The sequence below is a fragment of the Tauraco erythrolophus genome, chromosome 1, assembly GCF_009769465.1.
Source record: "Tauraco erythrolophus isolate bTauEry1 chromosome 1, bTauEry1.pri, whole genome shotgun sequence".
In the NCBI taxonomy this organism is placed as follows: domain Eukaryota; kingdom Metazoa; phylum Chordata; class Aves; order Musophagiformes; family Musophagidae; genus Tauraco; species Tauraco erythrolophus.
The window spans coordinates 10216283-10240766 of NC_141465.1; the positions used below are offsets into that span (position 1 = coordinate 10216283).

Below are 24484 nucleotides of genomic sequence, written 5' to 3' on the forward strand. Positions count from 1 at the left end.
GCAGAACGTATAAGTAAATAGTAATTAATGGAGATGATTCCATAGATAATTTCTGAATAATAAAATCTCTGAAAATCATGAGCTGTTCTTACTCCATTCTGGCAGGAGGTGGGGAGGAATTCAGTGAGTTACATTGTTTATGACTTATTCATACAGCTCAGCCTGTGTTTCTAATATACATGCTCTGCATCTTTTATAGATGAAGGACTTCTTTCTGCAGGGCTGTGTATTGAGGAACTTTCAAAGCTGCTAAATTTACTTTAGGAATCAGGTGTATATCTGATGTCCTTTGTCTCTTTGGTTTCCATTAAAGTATGCTTGCTTCGGTTTTTATTGCATGGATTGGACCTTTTCGCATAGTTGTACAAAATCCAAAGTCCTCTAGAATAATAAATCTTGAAGAAAATCAGGTGATGTTAAAACAACTGATAAGAGGTGTTCCTCCAATAGTGTTCTGGCAGTAGAGGGGTCTGCTTTTTCCTTTGTTTTTTTTGAGGAATGAATTCATAACTGTTGCCGCACATCCTAGCGTACAGTGCTGGAGATGCTGTTAAAAAGATGGGCAGAGTCACAAGTGAAGGAGCATTTGCTGTGGTGTAGGCAACAATCTCTGCCATCCTGCAGTCACTAAAGCAGTCTCTGGTAATCAGGTGCAAGTTGACTTAGTGGACTGGAAAAGTGGGTGGCTCTAAAAGTTAAGGGCATGGGGAGGGAAAATGCCTTTGTAGATACACACAATCCTGTTTTTAATTTATTCCTAGTTGTCTAGCCAGCTCTTTAGTTTGGACTTGTCAGATATATATTTTGTTTCTACTGCTGGTAATCATAATATTGATGCAGCAGTTCAGTCAAATGCCTGCTTTGCTTTTGTGCACCTAGGTCTTTGAGCAGGTTGCAGTGTGACTTCCTTCAGCAGTAACTTCATGGTGTGTTTTGTGTTTAAAAAGGCTGTTCAGCTGTTTAAGCTTTGACTTAGAAGCTCAGATGGGCCTAGAATACTAAAATCAGAATGTTTTGGTCTTCGTTCATATAGGATAAATGTATTTTTCTCAGGTATCTCTGGCAGGGATCTCTTTCTCTGTGTTCAGCAAGCTTAATGCTGATGACAGGAGCTATCAGCAGTTCTCCTGCTGTTGCATTTACACTGACACGTGGCACTTGTTCTCTTAGTCCATCCTAGACAAGTATGCCTTGCACCTCTGGGTTAGTCCTGACTGTGGAAAATCTGTAAATCAGTAGATATATTTATCAGCCAGTTGATTTAAAAGCAAACATGCCTCCCCCAATAAATACCTTCTCTTCAGATATATGCTTCTGATACTTTCTTGTTACTGTGTTTTCTTTCATGCAGGCATATGCTTTTATATTTTTCCTGAAATCTTGCTATTTTCTCTTTAAAACCTCTCCTTCTGATTATCATCATTTGGAATAATGACAAGTCATGGTAATTGATGTGGTTAATATAAGGAAAGTTTCTGGAGCCATATCTAGTCTTATCTTAAACTTTTCACTTCAACTTGCATTCTTTTTCAGTCCACTAGATGAGATGAATGCCGGTGACTGTCCCTAAAGTGTCTGTCTGTTATGATGATCAGTTTTTCTAAAAGATTATTTGAGAAACTGAGCACAGAATATTATGGCTGGCATTTACTGGAATTACATGATGGAGATGTGCTTTATGGGTGTCAGAACCTGGGTGCTCCTTGTGCCTAGTACTGCAAGTACAATTTAGGACAGGTCTGACAGAAGCTTTATTATATGTAGCGAGAGCATTCTGACAGCATCCCCTCCTCTGCTCCCCTGTTCTCTGCCAAGTGATTGCAGAGACCCAACCTATACACTCTTTCAGGAAAAAAGAGGTGAGGAAAAACAATCATTTCAGTGTTAAAAGCCAGGTATTCATCTCTGGTACAGATGGGCTCCTTAAGTAGCCTCCTAGCTGCCACAGTTCTAATGAGGAATCAAAGAATAAGGTGACAATATGAAGTGGCTCTTGGTGGACCCTACAGGAGCAGCACAGCCAGAATTATCATAGCTCAGCAGTGGGAGGTTGGAAACTCAGATTTTTAGTTATGGTAAACTTCTTAGCCAGGCCTCATAAGTCTTAAATATTAATAACTTTACTTCACATGGGGCACTTAATCATGAGTTGAAAAAGTTTTACAGAAAAGGAAGTCTCAGTAACAGTTATGATTCTGAGGCCTCAGGAAAAAGTAGGTAAAACCAGAGATGGATCAGAATGGAGGAAGAAAGCTTGAGATTGTCAGAGATTTTACCAGGGCATGGCTAATGTGCAGACATGGACACTATCGTCAGTTACTTCAGACCAAAATCTGTTTTGTTTTGTAACAGTTTCATCAAGATCTTGATCCTGGTGCATTTGAGGGAGACCCACTAAGGATGTGTCTTACTTCATGTTTCCCACTTCACAAATCACCCTAAACAAGAGGCTCTGGTTTATAGTTACCACACTGGGAAAATGGCCAGCAACGAACAACCAGAACAAATCTATTGAGGAACAGGCGAGCATCTCTTGGTGTTGGTGTGATTAGTTTTAAATGTTGAAAGCTGACGGACAAGGGAGCAGCTAATGTGGTATGAGCCACATCCAACCAACTGCATTTTGTTTCAGTGGGGAAAATGGGTCAGCTGTATTTCTCTCGTTACAGTGAAATACTAAAACTACATGCTCATTCCCACGTTAGTGTGCATTATGAGCTTTCAGTAACTGCTTTTATAACACCTTTGTCAGCTTATGGTCAGCTCAGTACACTTTAACCTATTTCTAGTCAAAATGCTAAAGCAGATGTAAAAAATCCTAATGTTTTGAGGCTTCCTTGTGAAGTAGCATGTTTTTCTTGGTTTTAAGCAGCCAACAAGTATGATGATGCAAAAAATATTTTTCTGCTTAAATCTCTTATCAGGATGTGCATATGTGCACTGAATAAAGGCAGGAATTTGCATGTCAAGCTACTGCTGTGCAGCTGTTGCCCTTTTCATGGTGCACATGATTATTTTAAAAACATGAGTTTTCACAAATACATCAAAGTTCTCTGCCAGGAAATGGTCACTCTTCTCCCTCTGCAATTAAATCAAGCCCACTGGCACCTCTACCTTGATTTATTCTTTACAAAATTATCCACATCTATTATGTTCATATAGATTACTTCCTTCAAGATGCTTGCTTTCCTATTTTAAATCATATATTTAATTGAATTGTAACTAAAATAGAGTAGATTAAAATGTCTGTGATCAATCAATCACTTGATTCCCTGAGAGGCATCTCTTGCACTTCCCACTTCACCGAGCTTGTGGTTTTATCAGCATCTCCTGTTGTTAGTAGATATCAATTTCAACGGTTTGATTTTTTTTGTTTCCTGATTTTTCTCTGTACCCTTTGCTTCCTGTACATTACTGTGAATGTCAGAACATGTCTTGTCTCTTCTTTGCTCCATTTTTAAATTCAAATCTTGCTGTGATAACACCAGCCTCTAAAAGCTGTTACTCCTACTTGTTAAAAATAATGTTTTTAAGAGCCTTCAGGCACCACTCATTTAAAGTTGTGCTTTTTTGAGTTTTTTGTTCTTGTGAACTTAAGTTCTTATAAACTTAAAGGCGGGGGGGGAAGGTTGTTCTTGTTTTCTGATGGTCTTTTAAGCAAAACCTGAGTTTCTAAAAGAAAAGACAACCAGAGAAACGGTGAGATGGACCCCAGTGGAGAAGCTTAACTTCAAGATTTGTGGCCATGTACCTCTGGGAACAAGGTGTTTCCACTGTGAGTTTAGATGAAAATTATATAGTTGACCTCTCTACTTCAGAATCTTTTGACACTTTATCTCAATTGTCATCCCTCTATAGCTGTATGACTGCTCTTAATATCTCAGTAGCTTCCAGCGTTCATTCTCATGTTCTTGGAGATGGGGATGAGACATGGGGCAAGGTAAATTACTTAACCAACGTAATACAGGAAACTGGTGGTGGATCCACGTACTCTTATTGTATTATCTTTCACTTTCTCTAAGTCTGACTCTAGTTTCTGTTTAATCTTGTCATTGGAAACAGTTACTTCAGCCTCAAATTCCCTCCCTGTGAATGCAAACTCTGAGATAAGTCTAGTGATGTGGGAACAAGCTTTGACTAAATACAAGCGTGGTGGATACCAAAATGCATATGAAAAACTACTTTAGTGTGTTAGACTGGATGAAGATGGCACTTCTGCTGGTGTCTCATGCCAATTGTCCCTGTTGGAGAATGTGTTTGGAAAAAGTGAACCAGACTTCTGCAAGATGAAACTAAGCAAAGATGTCAGTAGTGCACCTAGAACACTTCAAAACCTAACGACAGCTCACTTTGCGAGACCTAGCATAAAGCAAAGGTTGTGGAATGGTTATGAAGTGGACCAAGTGGACTCACCAAGTGAGACCGCACTCCAAACCCACTGCCTGGCCTGCAGATCTACCCCTTAGCTGCAGTACTCCCTAGTGCAAATGTACCTTAAGTATGTCAAACCTTGTAGAAGGCCTGCTCTGAAGGTGGTGTTGTTCTGATTTACTAATGTTTCTGTAATGTTGTTTTCCCTGTGAGCCTGAGTTACATGTGTATGTTTCTATTCTTTGTAAGCACTAAGATAAACACCAGAATTTGACTGATTTCCATACTGTCTCCAAGCATTTTTTGCTCATTGTAGCTGAACTACACTTATGGTCAATTTTGGTGCCTTTTATTTGGATATATTTAGCTACAAGTCTTTACTGTACAGAGGAAGGTTTAGTGCACGCTAGCTCTTCATGACATGGTTTGATTGGGTCATCCAAGCTGCATGGTATGGTTTAAATGTTGTTTTCCCTCTTTGTCTTCCCATTTCCAGCTGGGTAACTGAAATATTCTGAACAAGCAAATAATTGCGACTAGAAAAAGCTGTTTAGGGTGCTACTAAAACTTGTAAGATTTGCGGTTTTCAGACGCTGCTCAGGATGTCTGGCACAAATGTAAATGTGAATAACAAATCACTGAGTTGCAGTGAATGAATTCCTGTTAATAAGCAGTCTTGGTTTGTTTTTTGTAATAAAACTTAGCTTTACAGATAGAATTTTGCTAAAATGTAGGCAATAGGAGGGTAAACACATTCAAAATAAATTTTAGTGCTGTCCCTGCAGGACGCTGCTAGGTACTGGGAGGTCTTAAAATCCCTTTCATTATCTCTCTCCTTCAAATCACTTATAAGTCTTTTAAAAGAGAAATACCTCCAAATAACAGGGCTGAAGAATAAAGCAAGAGACTAGTTGTTGTTACGTTGTTATTTGGAGGAAAAGGGGCTTATTTTTATCTTATCCTTGTCTGATACTGCATATAATTAATTTTCCACTGGAAGAAGAAACCAGCAGGTGTCTGGCTCGCACCCATCTTCTGCTTTATATTCATTTGGTCTCCCTTTAATTTCATTTCACTAGCTCTTTTTTCTTTCTCCTCCTTCTGCTAGATTCTTTACTACCATCAGTGAGAGTGAGCAGGATGCCCAGAGAACTATGGAATTCAGAGAAAGTATCTATAAAACTCAGGGTGTAGCAGAGCAGCATCAGTGTTTTGCTTGATGGCAGTTGAGGAGATGGTAGGATGTACAGAACTGGCAGCAGCAGAGTACCTTGTGCAAAGGATCCCTTGGGAACTGGCATCTGGGAATAAGCCTTGCATGCAAAGTCTCCCTCCCCTCACTCTTCTGTCCCAGGGCAAAGGTCATGCTAATGACTAGTGTACTCCAATTTTATAATATTGGGGTTAATATCTTGTATACCCCAAGATGTGAACTTCTGCCAGTGTCAGTTTTTCAAACTGTTATACAAACTGTCTTGGGCTGTTAACTATTTTAAAACTCTACCTTCTGCCTTGATTCTGCACTTAGTGAATATGTGCCTACTGTGTGTGGCCATTCACCTTATGTGAATGTGGTGGGTATTGATGCACAAAATGGGAGGTTGAACAGTATGCTGCCTGGTGAAACAGGACAGCAGGTGGCAGCCTCTGGCTCTTGGGGTGAGTGAGGCTCTCCTTCTAGGGAGATGACAGATTTGGGAAGAAGAATCTAGAAAATCTTGGTCACTGGCAAGGATATTAATCCTTCTTGGAAAATTACTCTGGGTAAAGGTCAGGGAAAAACTTTTTTGTTTACTGATTATTTGTGAAATCTCTAAAAACATGTCAAGATGTGCTGAGTCTAAATCTACCTGTGCAATAATCTGATGCTTGTGGGGAAGGTAAAGAGGCACAAATGAAAAAAACCCCAAACCCTACAACCCTGGACTAGGCCACTGGAGAGACCTTCTTTACTTGGAACTTGATTCATATAGTTGTTTTGTATCATTCATTGCTCTATACTTGTGCTGACCTGTTTTTCTGGATCAGGGTCTAGTTAGATTTTTAGCTAATTTCTAGCTCTAAGCCAGTGGGCCCAGTGGTAATGTTGAAGATTATTAACAAAAGCAGGAGGCTACTTGCAGTTCTGTACCTTTAAAATGGAATTAAAACCAACTCCCAACCTTGAAATGGACTGATTTTTTTTTTTCTTAGGCTTTGCATGTGTCTCAATACCATGTTTTAAAATAGTTCGTTACCGTATTCAGCAACTGCAGCTGAGCCTGGGGCTGGAAGTAAATTTACCAATGTGCAGGGATCCATAATGCTGGCTGCTGAGACTGGAAAGCAGTGCAGCGCTTGTTTCTTGGCAAGAAATCATGTAAGTAATCAGCAGGGTCCCAGAAGGTCATCCTCCTTCAAGTGTTGCCTAAAAGGCTTTTTGCTCTTTTCCTTTCCTCTGGTTGAATTGATCCTGTCCAACAGGGTCTGGCTTTGTACATAAATCCTTGCTGAGCTTTCTGGCTGTGCTAAGTTGCCGCCGACCTCTTGGTGTACAAAACTGAAGAGATTCCTGGTTGGACAATGCCGATATTTATTAGAGCTGTGCCCTGAAAACAGGCTGCTCCAATGCCGTACCAGCCGCTGTGTCTGTAACAGCTGGTTCAGGCTCTTGTCTTTCCATGGTGTGTTGCTCCAGAATGGGAGCTGGAGCAGCTTGGCAGCACAGAGGACATGGACGAAACTTGTGCCTCTAAATCAATTGGTCATGGCTGAGAAATCCCACTCTGTTCCATGTCAAGCAGTGTAAAGAGGTAGCACCAGGGAAGATGGGCTGCTGTGAGCTTGTGCTAGTTAAACTCTTTTCTATGTATCAAAGAGTTTTTAAAAGTAGATGAAACTCTTCTAATTCCAGAAACTGAAGCATCCTCCCCAAAATTAACTTATTTGGCAAGATCCTGGACCTTGCTATTGCGCTGCTATGGAGAAGAGCATCTAGGGAACTGGTCAAACTTCAAGATTTTTGTTTCTGAGATTTGTACAACTTGATACATAACAATTTGTTCTGTAACCAACAAAACTCAGGATTCCTTTTTCCTTTCCTTTAGCCTTCCAGTCCTTAAAGGGGGCCTACAGGAAAGCTGGAGAGAGAGTTTTTACAGGGGCATGTACTGATAAGAAAAGGGGTAATGACTTTAAACTGAAACAGCGTTAGATTTAGATTAGATATAAGGAAGAAATTCTTCACTCTGAGGGTGGTGAGGCACTGGAACAGGTCGCGCAGAGAAGCTGTGGATGCCCCATCCCTGGAAGTGTTCAAGGCCAGGTTGGATGAGGCTTTGAGCAACCTGGTGTAGTGGAGGGTGTCCCTGCCCACGGCAGGGGGGTTGGAACTAGATGATCTTTGAGGTCCCTTCCAACCCAAACCATACTGATTCCCTTCCTCTGTCCTATTAAGGAGTCTTGTGCTTGGGTTTGCCAATGTCCAACAGGCTCTGGCCTTGCTTTACCAAGATCAAGGCTAAGGTGCCTCTTTTCTAACTACTGATGAGTTTCTAATTCAAGAAATTAAAAACTCAGATCTCTATTCCTTCATAATTTCATTGAAATACAGAATCATAGAATGGTTAGGGTTGCAAGGGACCTTAAAGATCTTCTAGTTCCAACCCCCCTGCTCTTGACAGGGACACCCTCGGGTTGCTCAAAGCCTCGTCCAACCTGGCCTTTTTTTGTAACGTTTTTATAGATGACTGCTTTGAATTTGATCAAAAGTGAATTCTTAGTGTGGTTATAGATATGCCTGTCAGGTAAGCAAAAAATCCTTACATGAAGGATCTTTAAAATTTGGTCTTAGATTAATAAATGTATTAAGATTTCCCTTTCATTTGACTGAAGAACTTCACAGTATGTGAAGGAGGAGGAACTTCCCATATTCTCAAGGACACCTTTTTAGTTGATTGGACTTTTAAGAAAAGTAAAAGCTCACTGATATCATGTATAAGTTTTGAATGATTGGATCCAGGAAGCTTTGGGCAACAGGTAGACATGTGAAATTCAGTGTATCATAATTCTAAAACTTGTGTTTCCAGGCATGGAAGGATGAAGTGATGTGTGTTTAGGTTAATGCAAAATTTTTTTCATGCTTCGAGGAGCAGTATTTCAGATAACATCCTGCAACTTAAAGCATTGTGTCCCCTCTGGGCATGCTGGTTTCTAAGTCTGAAACCAGCCAGAGACAGTTAGGTGCAGCACTGTGCAATCAAAATTGCTTTTGACTTTGGTCAGAGTAGGCTTTCACAGGACAAATGAGTGGTTGACCTAATAACACTGGAGCAAGCCTTCTTTTATTTGGGAAGTGACATGGCAACTTTCATATCCACTCAGATTAGATAGGCACTTTTATTCTGAGGTCACATCACAAAGGCATATACAAAATAAACTGTGTAGTTCAATTTATCTATGTCAGGAGGACAGAGAAGGAAGCTGACCCTGCTAGAACTTGATCCAGTTATGCTTTCACACTCAGGTACTGCTGATCTTGTAATGAGACCCCTCTGCTCCTGGGGGTAACAGGTGTCAGGGTGATTCTTCTCTAACTGGCCCAAAATGCTTTTCTGAAAAGATGTAATGGTTGGATAGACTTGCATCAGGATGTGAACTGTGGAGTGACAGTGTTTTGCCTTACTTGAATCCCTGATTTTTTTCTGAGTACTTCAGCTGCTTCCACTGCATAAACGGAAATAAGAGATGTTAGTGTATATGGTGGCTGCAAAAATTAATTGCTGTTATATGTAAAGATGAAAAGGGTCACGTGAGTGCTGAGCAGTGACAATGTAGTATTTGTGAAGAAAGCTGAGAACCTAGAAAGAGGATGCTAGGCTTTAAAAAAAAAAGCCACACCAAAAACCAAACCAAACAAACAAAAGAAAAAAACAAAACAAAGTATATACTACATCTTTCATGGTTAGAGCAAGACATTAAGAAAACCAACGCAAAAATATAAAAATATAATGGTAGCTCTTTTTAAACACTTGGAAGTCACGTGCAAGCTACTTCTAGCATTCAGAAACTTGGCTTATTAAACACTAGCTCTAATTGTAGGTCTTATGTGGAACTGATTCCAAAACAGGTAAGAAAATCACCAAAATACTCAAATGTCACCTGTGGCAAGAACCATGTGCAACATTTTAGTAATAGAGATTTCGTATGCCAGTGTTTCTTATTTGGAAATAGCTGTCTTCAGGGAGTGTAGACATAAGTTGAGAATACTTCTGGTTTTTGGACTGCCATTAGTGGGTTTGTTTTTGCTGTGCGTCCTTCTTATCGCTATGAATGAAAGCTGAAATTCTCGTCCAGGCCCAGAATGGTGTCCTTCTGTTGCATTAACAAATGGCAGCCTGATGGAGTGATAAATAATTTATGAACTTGGGATATTGATTTTTTTCAGTGCTTATAGGAAATTATACGCTTGTGGCTTCAAGAAATAATTGGTCCAATTTAATCGCATAAAAATTATAGTCCTTTTTAATTCTTTTCAAATGGAACTTTAATGACCACTGGGTGTGTTACAGAACAGAGCAGAAGAGAAGGGTGTCTGCACGGACTGAAGAAATAGGAGAGCCGGAAAAGGCAAGTTTTACAGGTCTAACAAAAATGACTGCTACAGCATTGGTTTTAAATGAAGGCTAATGGACACTTGTCTGATCACAAATCAGCATTTCCACAGGGAAATATAGCAAATGCTAATAAAATTGCTTTGTAGTACAATGCAAATTAGAAGTACAGGTTGCGTGGCATATTAGGAAAAAATGTTTTATTTGTAAAACTTCACTGAATAGAAGGTGGGTTTTGTTCTAATGCAATGAAATTTGCTTTTCAGTGTACTGGTCTTCTATGTAAGCTCTGCATCTGAGAGGAGGCGAGAAGAACTAAAGCAGGGGAAGGAAGCAATTTTAGTAACTTCACTAAAAATAAGTCTGAATTTGTCTTTTAGGGAGTAAAAAACACCCTACTCGATCAGGATATTCCATGATGTTTCTGACTGATTTTAATTGAAACGTAATACCTTGTGAAAAATACCTCCCTGAATATTCAAGTTTGAGAGAACTACATTGACTAGCTTATCTAGAATATAAAAATAAATTACAAGGCTTTTTTACTCTTTGCTTAAAAAAAAATCAAGAATACTAATCTGCAAGCAGGTTTTAATGAAATCACATGGTACTCTGGCTGCTTACCATTCTAAGTTTTTAAAGAGCCATCAGGAAACTGACTTAAAACAGATATTCTAGAATGAAGTCTCAAATCACTCTGGAGCAATAGTTAAATTCATCTTGAAAACTGTAAATGTGAATTACTCCAAAATGTAAAAGGATGAGTGTTGCTCAATTCATCTTAAACTTACAATTCTTTCTTTCTGAGTGAAAATGGGGAGAATCAAACCGTTATTTTTCTCTGCAAGAGAGTATCACTTGGAGAGGATGTGAAGCCGATATAGTCTAATCCATTCTGCCCATCCATGACAGGAACAAAACAAATAGTCACTATTTAAAAGTGGAAAAGCTGACAACAATTTCAGCACTAATAATGAGCTGGTGTTCATAATAACTTACACTGGTGATCCCTGTAATGCTAACTGTAGGCTTAATGTGGCATGTTAAATTGTAAACTGATGCCTGGTGTTAGCTTGAGGCTGGGAGTCGCAGAGCATCTCAAAACATTTTCCAGAGGAAAAGGAAAAAAAAAAATAGATCCAGGAACTGAGACAGGCACACAAAAAAGTCTTTCTATAATAATATTGTGTACCACCAGCCTAGGCACTGAAACAATGGTATAATAAGATTTCAATCCGAAGTGCTACCTGCCAGGAGGGTTAGCTGTATGTGCATAGCTAGGCTATCTTAGGGGCATAGCCTGCTAAGGGGAGGTAACAAATGTGGGCATTTTCTGCCCATATACCTTACAGAATATCCAAGACTTCTGAGAAATGTGTGGGACTTCTGGTGTCCTTTGGACAGCTTACTACTACGTCAGATTTGTGGAAAATTTGGCCTTAAATAAGCATGGTGATAGCAGGTAGACATCAAGATCAGCTTTTGTAGTTGATGCATCACTTCAGATGACTGAAGGGAAAGGTTTTTTCCTCTTCCTGGGACTCTGGAGTTGTCCTCACCTGTGGCTGGCCAACACAGAGAAACTGCAAAGTAAGTTTTTGTTGTTCTGGTCAAATCATGACACTGCTTGTTGCACCAGGAACTTACTGTGGTGGTTACGTTGGATATAATGTCCTCTTTCTAGATGTGATTTTTGAGTCTGCAGGTTTCTAGTTCAAAATACTGATAATGGCTGGACAAGAATGATCCTCTTGACTGTTTTATTCAGAACTCACACTGGCTATTATAAAAAATGCTATAAACATAGAATGCATATACATGCTACACTTCAACACACATTTTATGACCACCAAACATTCACTTTGATTGCAGCAATAATAATTTTATTAAATATAACATTATGGGTCTTTATTCTGTTTTGATGCACAGACATATGCAAATAACTTGCATTAGCATTTTTATGAGTGAGATTTCAATGACAAGCTTATTAATAAATCCCTGGGTAGTGCTCAGGATGATAACATTAGTTCCCTGTACCCTTTTATTTGGGCAGCTAATGGATTTTTTTCCCCTAGTTGTCAATTCTGAATTGGTGAGAGATTAGGAACAAACAGGACATGGCTGTGGAATGCCTAAAGCTATACTTTGTTGTTAAATTGCCAGTTCAGATCCATTTTTGGACTGGGTAGTGAGCAGTGACTGAAGATCACTGTCAGATGCCTTACTGGCCTATGTGAAATCTGTGTCCTGCAGTGCAGGCACTTGGGAAGGAGCAGAGGTGGAAGGAAGCCCTTAAGTGTCTTCTGCTCTACTTTCTGCCTAAATGTCTGGTTTCTTCTGGAAGATGGTCTTGCTTTCATACACAGGCAGGATTTGTGATGGCAGGACCTGTTGCAGCATGCGGTGGTGTGCTGCAGCAGGCTCACTGCAATGTGGGCTGGAGCACAGTGTGGGGGGGAGCTTGATATAGTTGTTGGCAATTTATTGCTGGTAAAACCAAAAATAACTTATTTACTTGGGTACAGAGGTAGGGCCACCTTTGTAATCCTGAACAACACTGGGTCCAAGGAAAACGCAGCTTTTCCTTTGTAGATAACATACCGAGACATAGCTCTTGGGACAGCAGGTCAAAGCACCTCCAGTTCAGGTTGTGTCGGGGGACAGCTGAGAGCACTGAGCTGGGGCTGCGTTGTGCCACGCGCTGCTTGCTGCCAACCTCAGCAAAGTGCCACGGATGGTGGGGGAGTGGGAGAGGTGGGGAAATGGTGCAGAGTGGGTAGATGCTGGGTGACTTGTGGCAGGGAGGGAACAGGCAATTGAAGAGAAGATCTGAGGTGGAACTCCGGCACCTGGGCCTTATTCTTTCTCCTGTCTCCTGCTGTCTGTGCCCCTGGTTGTTTAAATACAAATGCTTCAGAGTCTTTGGAACTACTTTATATAAGGGTAAGGTTGTGAGGGGTTTATTATAGCACATCTTCTAGGTGTGCTGTAAAAGTCTGAGGCTGTTGAGATGTCTAGCTGAGGCCTTGAATTAGCAAAATACTTAGAGCTGAGGTTCTATTTAATAAAGAGCTTGGGAACACAATTCACTAACATCAGCGGTGATGGAAAATTCTTGCAAACACTTTGCATGTACAACCTCTAAATTCCATAATGTTATGGTTACTCACTATATAGCCTGGTTGCTGTTTTATTCTAGGCTGGTTTGTTTCTTTGTTTGAGAGTATGGATGCCACGCCCTGGAGAAACACTAGAGTTTACTGTTGAATTAAAAAATTTTGTTTTCTTGAAGACAGCATTGATCTCCTGGACTGTTATGTTATCTGTCACTGTCTAATCACAGAAAATCTGTTGCTTGTACAGCAGAGCCTGAATGACTCTCCTAAAAAGGCAGGATGCTATTTCTGTGTCTGGAAGAGGGTTTCAGAACAACAGGGCTTGGCATTTGGCATGTGACTGATTAAACTTTGAGCAAAAAGACAAGTCTACTTCGCCTAGCTAGGAGGCAGTGGAAAGAAATAGCCAAAAGACAAAGAGTTTTTCCATCTTGGCATTGCATAATTGGACCAGACTTGATTATAAAACAATGTGGACAGCTGTGAATTAAGAGACAATATATTATTGCTTTGAGCTACTTCTGGTGATATTCTGAACAGAGAGGCCAGAAAGAGGATTAATCCTCACCCCTGTTCCCTTGTTCTCTGTGAAGCAACTGACCAAAAAAATTAGCTAACTGTTTCTTACCAAAAACCAGACTTGAGAATCTGTGTGCCAGACATACAAATGAAGGTCTGCTGTTCCTGTACCTGCCACTTCTGCTTTATCAGTCTGGAGACTACCCAGACTCCATACACAGACCCATGCTATGGCTTATTTGGGAGTACTTTTCCTTTCTGCCCTTTCACTTTTCAGCTTTGTCTTAAGATTCCAGACGTGGCCTTGCTGTCGAATGTTTGAGAGAGTTTAGCCTGACACAGGGTGACATTTCCCAGAAAATACAGCTGGTTATCAAGATCCCACGACATATATGCTTCCTGGCAGTTGGCTGGTTGCTACTTCATGGAAATCAAATAGGAAAGGGGAAGGAGAATTGACAGTTTAGAGTCTTTCCCTTTCCCATCTCTCCCCATGCTCCTCCTTCTGCTTGAGAGCCCCAGAGCCTGAAGGAAAGCTTCCTGGGCTGATGAAATGAGATCCTCAAGAGTGAAGGAGATGGCATACACTTTGTGGGAGTCTTCAGCAGACATTAGCACTTGGACAGCAAAGCTATTAAACTACTGCATATATACTGCAACATGGGACCCCTTGTAATTTGTTGGGTTTTTTTATGAAACTGTTGCACTTCTGTAGGGGAGAAGACAAAGATGTCCAAGGTGCATAAAAGGTGATGATGTAAACAAGAGGTTTGATCAGACAAGGAGCAGCAGCAGCTGAAGTATCAAGGGATGGTGCTCAGCTGTGGCAATGGCTCTGTACATGTTGCAGAGAAGCCAAAGACAGTTGTGGTTACTGGGAGGAGGATGCAGAGCTGAAAGAGTGAGTGCCCCAGTACAGATGGAGAGGTGACTGAGTGAGCATGGACTAATGGTGCTGAGGCGGATGGTAGAACCAAAAGGAAGAGATGTGAGGGCTGGGACAGCTGAAGAGGAATGAGGTGTAAATAACTTGATCAGTTGGCTCCTAAGGATGAAGGATTTTATGACAAAGCTGGACAAAATCAGTTTTCGGGAATTTGATGGCTCTTTGAGGAAAGTGCTGGTAGCAGATGGGCTAATGGCAATAAAGGGGAACTGATGGTGTGAGTGAGGCAAATAAAGTATGGGGGCAGGGAAGCACTGACCACAAGGATGTTTATGGACTAGGAAAAAACAGGGTGCTGTCATCCCAGTGATCCCGAGTCAGTCTTTCTCATCCCAAATAAAGACCAAGGAATATCTATACCTCTATAATGAGCTCTGCCAAGATGACCAAGCATTTGAAAAACTTGGTTTTTTTTTTAATACAGCCTAAGCCAGGAAGATTAAAATTTTAAAACAGAGACCTTTTGACTGTAAGACAAAATAATGATAAAGGGATGGAGAATAACTCTTCCCTGTGTTGCTGTATCCTTCCAGGGAAGGTCTTTGCTTCCAGGCTCAGTTTCATTCAACTCTACTGCTGGGTGAATTTTGGTAAATACAGGTTCCTTAGAGGCCGGGCTATGGGTCTGCTCCTGGTGTCCCTCCTACTGCAGGCTCTGCTGAGCATTTCTCGGGCTGTGGGATAACTCGGGTAAGAAGGGACCCTGCGAGGTGTCTCACCCACTCCCCTGCTCAGAGCCCTGCCTGCTGCGAGGGCAGGCCTGGAGGCGGCTCAAGGCTTGGCCCCGGTGTTTGGGAAACCTCCAGGAACGGAGCCTGCACGATCTTACTCTGCAGCGGGCCCCGTTGCCTCCCTGCCAGCACGGGGAAAAGCTTCTGTGCTTCTGTCACGGCTTGGAGGCTTGGCTCCTCCCCGGCAGCAGAGACATCCCCTGTCGCACAGGGCTCTGCGGGGCTTTGCAAGGAAGCGCAGCTGGCGCCGCGGGGAGCGCACCCCCAAAGCCCGAGCGAGCAGCATTCGCCCCGCGGGGAGTGGGATCGGGGGGAAGCGGGGCGGCGGCGGGCGGCCCCGCGTGTCTCCCACGAGGGTGCTGTGGCGCTCGCTACAGTCAGCGTAACAAGGGGGCCGGTTAGCTCAGTTGGTTAGAGCGTGGTGCTAATAACGCCAAGGTCGCGGGTTCGATCCCCGTACGGGCCACAGCTTTTTACTTACCCCGACCCGGGGAGCCGCGGACGGTTCGGACGGGGCCAGAGGCCGCAGCGGGGGGCGCGGAAGCCGGTACCGGGAGGTGAGCGGAGCCGGCGGGCTGCTGGGGCCTCTGCGGTGAGGGGGCGGGAAGGGACAGTTTGTTTACGGCTTCGGTTTCCCCGAGGCGGAGAACGGGATCGGGCGCGGTCCATGCCCGAGCGACGCGGAGGAAGAGTGCAGCGGGATGTGTGCTGGAGGAGAGAGGACGTGGCTTTAGCTGGACTTGAGGGCTCATCCAAGGTTGTGGAGATGAGCTGTGGAAAACCGAGCAACTGTGGGAAAGAGCAAGATGAAAATGGAGCACCCGAGGATAGAGGAGAAGGTGAAGGGTTGGGAAAGGAGGAGGAAAGTGAAATCGAAAATTTAATAGATACAGAAATAAGTAGGTAGAAAGTGCACCCTGCGAAATTTTAAATCTTTCCATGGGACATCACCAAATATTCAATCTTTTGCCTCAGAGCACCTTCTTGTCTTGTGCTTCTGTTAATTAGCAGAAAGTTTGCAGGATTTCAGTGGTCCTTGCTTTCCCTTTGTAATCACAGGTGGCTAAAACTTCATATCAGGTCTGTAGCTCATTACATCAGTGTAACTCTTTGATAGTTTCTCCATTGACAGGGACTGGAACCGTTGATGAAGTGAATGGTTTTTATTCTTTTTTTTTTTTCCTTTGGAGTAGGACAACAAGCTAGTCAGGTCTCCCTGGACAGCCTGACTTTTGCAGATGTTCTGAACAACTCTTGAAAGCAGTCACTGTACAGTACCGAAATTTAGATATCCACATAGGAGAAATCCAGGCTTGATAGATGCTTGGCAAGCTGTGCCAAGTTAACTTTTGTTTATGAATTTATGTAAGAAAAAAATTCCAGGCCAAACTGAGATGCTCTAATAGAGTAGCAGGTCTGCAAGAGTGACTGAGATGGATCCCTGCTGGCTCTACTGGCCTGTATGTGTGTTTTGTCTCTAAGAAACTTCTTAGAAGCTCAAGACAGATACTATTTTTCTCGTATTTGCCTCTGAACTGAAATGGGATTTCTCCAGAGGAGGGAAACATTTTGGTGCAAATGTTTTACTTGTAGAAACCAGTGATTTCATTATTGAGTTGCATAGAGAAAGGCCACAGCTTCTTTGAGAAAATGTCTTGAGTTAACAGCATTCTATTGATTTATTTCAGAAATTTACTAATATGCTCCTTCACTCTCCAGGCTTTCTGCTTAAGGCTTCTTCCAACTGCAGAGTCAAGACAAGTAGTAATAATAAAGGAAACAAAAAAAGAAAGAAAAGTAGGTGACATTTCAAAGTTAATGTTTTGACATTGCATCTTCCCTACATTGTTGCCCAGAGTACAACAAGGGCACATGAGAAGTGTCATTCCAAAGTCACAATGTATTTTTTTTAAATCATCCAGATGAATATTCATGTTACCTAGCATCCAAACTCCTGTCATGGTTCCATCAGATGTCAAGGGAGAGTAATGTGGTACTGGTTTGATGGCCTTCTGTCTTGCTACTCCATTCAATGATCCTCCTCAATTCCTTTGGGTTCAGTTATAGTGGTCAGGACTTGACTGCATATAATGAGATCAATTTTAAATTAAATGAAAGGAGAAACAGCACAATGTTTCATATTAAAAAAAAATAAAATAAATCTGGGAATAATGTTGCTTCGTTTTATGATTCCCACCCTAGAAATCAGAATTGTGTTGTAGCTATGTTGTTGTATAGCAAAGTCCTTGCTACAAACCAAGGTGATGCAATGGCTCCTTGGCCAATATTTCAGTGTGGTTTGAATTGCTTATATTGAGTGTGGGTTTTTGTCGGCCAGTATTGTATGGACGTATTTTCCCTAAATTTAATTTCAGCAGATGGTTGTCAGATTGTAAGGGTCAGCCACTGTCCCTAGGGGAGTCATTCCAGGGCCCGTTCCTCAACCTTAAAACTAGTTGGAGAATAAAAAGAGATTAAACAAACAAACCCATACAGTGGAATAATGCTCTCGTGAGGACAGCAGAGGAATTTCCATTCTGAATGGTCTGCAGCAGCAGATGCTCGGGCATATTCTGGGGTTACTATCTGGTATTTCATTTAACCTGTAGTCAGATTGCGTAGCACCAAGGCCAGAAGGAGTGGTGGTTGCTATGTGCTTAAAAAGTGTGATATGAAAAACAGCTCCTCTGCAGACAATGATAGCGAGGACGAACCTTTCTTCTTGTCTGTAACAATGCTGGACAATGACAGCTGATGAAGAACCTTCTAATCAGTTTAGCCAAACATCTTCTGTTTCAATTTCAGATATTAACTATTGCATTTTAGAGTTACACAGGCCTAATAAGCCAATTTGTTTCATATTCTTCAGTAAGGACTGTGTTTTTCTTTGCATTAAAAATACTAAGAGGGCTTTTAAATTCAGATATTTGAAGCTAGCCAGAAAGTGAGTTTACACCGTATTAAATTTGGTACATGTGTACTGTCATGGTTTGAAGTCGGGGAGGGGAGGTCCGGGTGGCAGAAGCTGCCCATCGGACCAGACTCCCATCCCCCTCGGGCCTTGAGCCAATCGGCGCCTCTGCGAATTGCCCTATTTATGTTGGGACAAAGGAACCGGAAAGGTGTGCCTTTGCCCAGGAGCGAGGAGAAGGGAGAGGGGCACGGCCCCGGCGCCCGGCCGGGCTGGTGCCCGCTCAGTTGAGGATGGTGGTGGCGGAGCTACAAGGGGAACTCGGGAGAGCCCCGCTCCCAGGGTGCCCACCGGGCCGAGTTCACCCAGAAAGGACTGAAATCTCTGAGAAACGGCCACACAGATAAGAGGTCAGTGAAGATGGAACAGAACAACGTGTGCCGCGGCTGAGTCTCCCTTGCCAGCAGCCCCTTTGCAACTGGTCCACGGTGGAGCAAGCAGAGACCCACTCGCAGCCCGTGGAGGACCCACGTCGAGAAGAGATGCCAGAGCCTGAGCACGGTACGCATCTAGAGTCCGTGGGATGACCCCCGCCGATGGGGAGGTGTTTCGTTAAAGGAGATGCCTGAGCCTGAGACTGTTGTGAATCCTGGGCACAGGGCAAGGCGCATTTACGCATTTTGCATTTACGCATCTAAGTCTGTACGGAGGCGCATTTAAGGTCGACATGACGACCCACGCCAAAGCGCATTTAAAGTCTGTATGATGACCCACGCCAGGGCGAGTGGCTACAGCTCCTTAAAAGCCCAGGACTGGTAAAGCCCGCACTTGAGGCAAATCCGATGGGGTAAGGATTTGCCCCCCAGCGGGCAGGATTCACGCTTTCGCCGTAAGTAGGGGATCCACTGGAGCAAGGGACAATGGTGTAAGGACTCCTTTTCCTTTAAGAGAAGCGGCAGTAACAACTTGGAATGAACTGACCTGCACTCTCCCATTCCCTGCCCCGGTGGGCCGCTGGGGGGAGGAGGTAGAGCCGGGAAGAAGAGGCAAAGTGGGGGGGAAGTGGTGTTGTTTTTAAGATCTGGCCTTGTTTTCTTGTTATCCTCTCAAGTAACTGTTTTTGTATGCTTTTCTCTTCGTAGGTAGCTGTTAATAAATAGTTTTGCTTTAAGAAAACAGCCTCTTTCGCCCAGGACTGTGGTTGGTGGGTGCTCCTCTGTTCCTGTCTCAACCCTCAGCTCTTTTATTATATTTTTCTCCTCTCCATTTTACTGGAGTGGGATAGCTGCGTGGGGTTTAGTTGCCGGATTGGCCTAACCCACAACATGTACTCATTCACTCAGTAATGTTCTGAAGCATTTTATTTTCTGGCCACATCATAAGTTAATTTTAGAATTTATTATATTGTTTATTACTAGAGCATCTAAGTGTCTTGTGATCAGGGTGGTTTATTCATTGAGTTTTCCATTAGGGATCTTAATTATAGTGAAAATCTGAGTGGCAAGGATTCATCTGGTATCAACAGAGCAATACACAGATACAGTCCAGAAACAACATTATTGAAATCAAAGACAGGATGTGGTGAAATGGGTTTTTCTTTAGATTAATTTGTGACTAAGTGTGAGCATTAATGCTATTATTATAGGTTAACCTTCACTTATCTGATTAGTGTAGTGTTCACCTTCCGTGCTCTAGAAAAAATGGCAGCTCCGTCAAAAAGCCCATGTCTGTCACAACCCCAAACAAAGGTTTTCTTTTAATGTTGTTGTGAGCAGAGATGCAGGTGGGGAGGGGATAAGGAAATGCCATAGAAACAGATCCAGGAAGGAGCTGCCAGCCAAGAATGTGGCTGAATGGGCTCGGGCAGCCCAGCGCTGCCGAGGCCAGGATCTGGCTAAAAGGAGCTGGGAGCTGCAAGCAAAATCCCAACAACCAGCCCCCTGTTTGGGTCCTCTGATGTTTCAGAAACAGGGGTTATTCAGGAAGGGGGACTGCATGAGAGGGATGCTGCTGGCTTCCAGGTTTTTTTTCCTTTGCAACTGAAATAACAAGAACCCTAAATTTTTATCTTGCAGCTTACATCAGAACGGGGTAACTATACTTACTGCTGAAGCTGGACAAATATATTCTCCAAATCTGTGTGTTCTTAGAAAGCAGTCACTAAAATGAAGTATGAGCATATCTGAACAATGTCTTAAAACCCAAGACAGTGTGATGGGCAGGACTCAAACAGAAATAAATTCTTTGCTCTTGAGATACGGTTTAAAAGGATTAAGTAACTTTGTAAACAAAGCATCTGGCAATTTCTCCCACAGTTTTGAACTAATGCCTGCCTGTAAGAGTTTTACTAAGTTTAAACAGCCAAACAGTCTTTTTTTTTTCTGTTGTGGAAGAATTCACCAGTAATGCCCATAGTACAACAGGGCTGTGTGGAGGACACTGAATTCTCACTTAAACATGTACTGTGTTGGGTTTGTGTGGTGGGGTTTTGGTAGCGAGGCTACAGGGATAGCTCCCATGAGAAGCTGGTAGAATCTTCTCCAGCTCCCAGTGGGATCTGGCTCTGGCCAGGGCTGAGCCAGTCAGCACCTTTGTGAATAACATATTTAAGATGGGACAAAGACACTTGCATCATGTGGGACCTGCAGTGGAGAGTGGGAGAAGGTGCGGGTGGCTGTCTACTCTGGGTCACTGCCCCTTGCCTGGCTGGGAGGCTGGTGGCTGCAGCTTGGAGCACTCCAAAGCTTCTTGTTCCCAGAGCACTTGTTGGGTAGAACTTGTTCTGTTAGGGCTGCTGGAATTTGTTGGGCTGGTTGTGCTGGAGCTGAGATTCCCCTGCAGCCCGTGGTGAGACAGCAGGTGGTCCCCTGCAGCATGTCGAGATCAACAGTGGAGCAGAGACCCACCTGCAGCCTGTGGAGGACCCCATGCTGGAGCAGGTGGCTGCACCTGAAGAAGGCTGTGACTCTGTGGGAAGCCTGTGCTGGAGCAGTCTGTTGGTGAAGGACTGCACCTTGCAGGAGGGACCCACACGGGAGCAGTTTGTGAAGAACTGCAGCCTGTGGGAAGGACTCACGTTGAACAAGTTAGCAGAGAACTGTCTCCTGTGAGAGTGACCCCATGCTAGAGCAGGGGAAGAGTGTGAGGGGTCATCCCCTGAGGAGGAGGGAGCAGCAGAAACAATGTGTGACAAATTGACTGGAAGCCCCATTCCCCATCCACCTGCACTGCTGGTGAGGAGGAATTAGAGAATTCAGGAGCAAAGCTCAGCCTGAAAAGGGAGGGGTGGGAGAAGATGTTTCTTTGTTCCTCATTATCCTCTCTGATGTGATTGTTAACAAATTAAATTGATTTTTTTTTTTTTCCCCCAAGTCAAGTCTGTTTTGCCTGTGACAGTAATTGGTGAGCGATCCCTCCCTGTCCTTGTCTTGACCCCCGAGGCTTTGGTTATATTTTCTCATTCCCATCCCACTGCGGGGAGGAGCGGGCGAGTGGCTGCGTGGTGCTTAGCTGCTGGCTGCGCTAAACCATGACACATATAGAACTAAGTGGAAGATCAGTATGAAAATACCTGGCTCCTGGTGTGTATTTGTGCTTGTTTTACAGAAAATAAGTAAACTTCTCTTACTAGATTAGCAGGAGTAGCTGTACACGAATTCTGTGTAAGGTTCCTTTCCTTGTGGTGAGGTACAACAAGTGTTCAGTTTATTTAATCAATATCTAGTTACTGTTTCACAAGAACAGTAAGCTAGAGATAACACTAACCTTTGGCAGCATTCTCTCAAAGCTTAAAAGGAAGTATGTCAAAATCTGAGAGTGAATTTTCTTATTTTCAGAGATGAATACAGTTTTAAATGCAAATAATATGAATATATTATGCTATGTCATTTTTATCATTAACCAAGAATGCAAGGAATAGTTCAGGGCAATGGGAGTAGTCTGGAGCTCAGCACCCTCAGACTTGTGTGGACAAAATTTTGTGCTGCCTCAGAGGGGCAAAGCAGATGGCAGATTCCTAATATTTGATTAGACCAAGGCTGATCATGCCTTCTCATGCTTCTGAACAGACAGTATAGTTGTTAAACTTTGTCTCTGAGGCTTACCTGAATCACAGCTGGCTAATATTCGCCACACTTTTTGGAAGCAAATCATCTGCTTTTCTGTTGAATGGTTAAAACACTGTATAGGGCCCTCTGACTCAGCTTCCTACTGCTTTCAGGGGTACAAATTTTGCCTTGTTCTAGGCTTAAATCTAAGCTAGAGAGGGGAAGACAAAGTTGAAGACAAGATCCCATGGTCCTGACATCAACTCCCTGGCGGTAACCAGCAGCTCATACTTCCTCCTTGTATGTTCTGTCTGTTAAAGCAACCTTGAAAGCACAGAGCAAGTGGACAAAGCAGGACAGCACATCTCCTGTGTGCTGCTGTGCAAGCTCGACAGACCCTCACAGCAGACTTCAGAGAAGGCAGCTCTGGCACTGAGCTAGAGGGTTGCAACTCATGCTCAAGGTGTGGGACAACTGTCAGGGTGGATTAGTTTTAAGAAATGAGCATTTGGCATTGTACCTTTGGAACAACACTTACCAAAGAGGCCTTCAGCTACTGTTTCTGCCACTTGGTGTGTACTGCTGAGAAGTGGTCCGGTCTACAAAGCACAGCAGAGGTTTCACTGAGGGTCCAAACCTCGACATAAAAAGGACTTTAGTCTCTGCTTTCCTCCTCAGCCAGAGAGGATTCAAATGTCTGGTCAGTCCAAGGTCACAGACAGGTGTCAGTGCCATGTCTTCCCAGTTGTGCTTGCAAGCCACTTTTCAGCTAGAGCAGGTTTTGCATCTTTGGCTTTGTGGAGAATTCCCCGAAGGTCAGGGAATGGGAGAGTTGAAGAAAATAGGGTTCAAAGAGTGATTTATTTGATGCACAGAGGAAAGGTGCAGATAATTGTCACTTTCTCAATGAAGTTTCACTACCTTGTTAATACATGCGATCATCACTTTCAGGAAGAACAGTTTTTTGATGGTGAACTTTGCTCTTGAATGATTAAAACTGTTTTTTAAGAAAATCTTCCTGCATCCCAATTAAGCATGGCTTTTCTAGTTTTTACCTTATACATACGAATTGAAAAACTGAATAAAAACAAACCAAATAGAATTCTATATTTTGCCCCAAAATATTTTATTTCAGTAAAACCAAGGCAGTGTGGGCTTAGCATCTGACTAAGTATTAAAGGACAAATGAATATACAGGTTCTCGATTCTGCTTTTGACTCCATGCCTAGACCTTCAATTCCTTGTGTCTGTCTCTCCCCATCTGTACAAAATGGGAAAATGTTTATTCTAATTAGAAAGCACTCTTGAAAAGCCACAGAGAAGTGCTACAAAATCTATCTATAAAAAGAGTGATTACCTTACTGTATCCTAGCTGTAGAACAACAACCTGTTGGGCTCATTTGCACACCTTCTAGTGGTGGATGAACACCAGCGAAGAAAGTAGCTGGTTCGATGAGTTAAAATATTAGCTGTTAGAATCTTGTTAAAGTATGAATTTATTTCTACTAGGCAGCATGCTGAGACTTCCCTATGGTGATAGAACTTTTTAAAGTGGTAATTTCTGCCTAATATTGGTTTTAATGAGGAAATTGGATTTTCTCCTTTCATGTGTATATACTTCTGCGCTTCTCCAGCTTTGTTCTCTAACAGATTGCTGGCAGAGTTACTCCAAATCTATGTAAAGGGCAAGTTTTCTTTTAAGCAGCTGAGGCTCTGAGCAACTAATGTTGAGGCAGTAGATAGAGAATATATTTTCATGGTATATTTTGGTGGGTACACTGACCAGCATCGTCTTTCAAGAGCACCTATGAAAATATTTGTTTTTTAAGGAATGAATCTGAGGTACTGTAACTCTGGCGTTTTGTGGGCAACAAGGATAAGAAAGAGGTTCCACTGCCTACTATAGACTTTCTTATCTTGTCTCCTTTTAGATAGCTATTTGGGAACAAGCTGCTGAAGACAAGCTAACTGGTTTGAAATTTTTTTTTTTTCATAAGGAGTGACTCTGCAGAGATGAATAACTAGAGTACCCCAAGAGCTCATTCTCTTCAGCCTTTGAATTACTTTCCTAGCTCATATGATGCCTTTTTTCCTTCCTGCTACTCTAATATCACCTAGTCCTAAAAAGCAAACTTATATTGTGTAAATCACCAATGCAAATGATTCTTCAGTTACTTCTTGTTGTATCTGGCAATCTTGCTGATGCTAGAAGCCAGACAGAATCCTTTTTGCTCTTTGACAGAGGTGGTGACT

At 42.6% G+C, this 24484-nt stretch overlaps 1 non-coding gene across 1 annotated transcript; it reads left to right on the forward strand.

The window, feature by feature from the left end:
• Nucleotides 1–15666: 15666 nt before the first annotated feature.
• Nucleotides 15667–15740, forward strand: TRNAI-AAU (transfer RNA isoleucine (anticodon AAU)). The gene has a single exon. It is a non-coding gene; the product is annotated as a tRNA-Ile (tRNA).
• The last annotated feature ends 8744 nt before the right edge of the window (nt 15741–24484 follow it).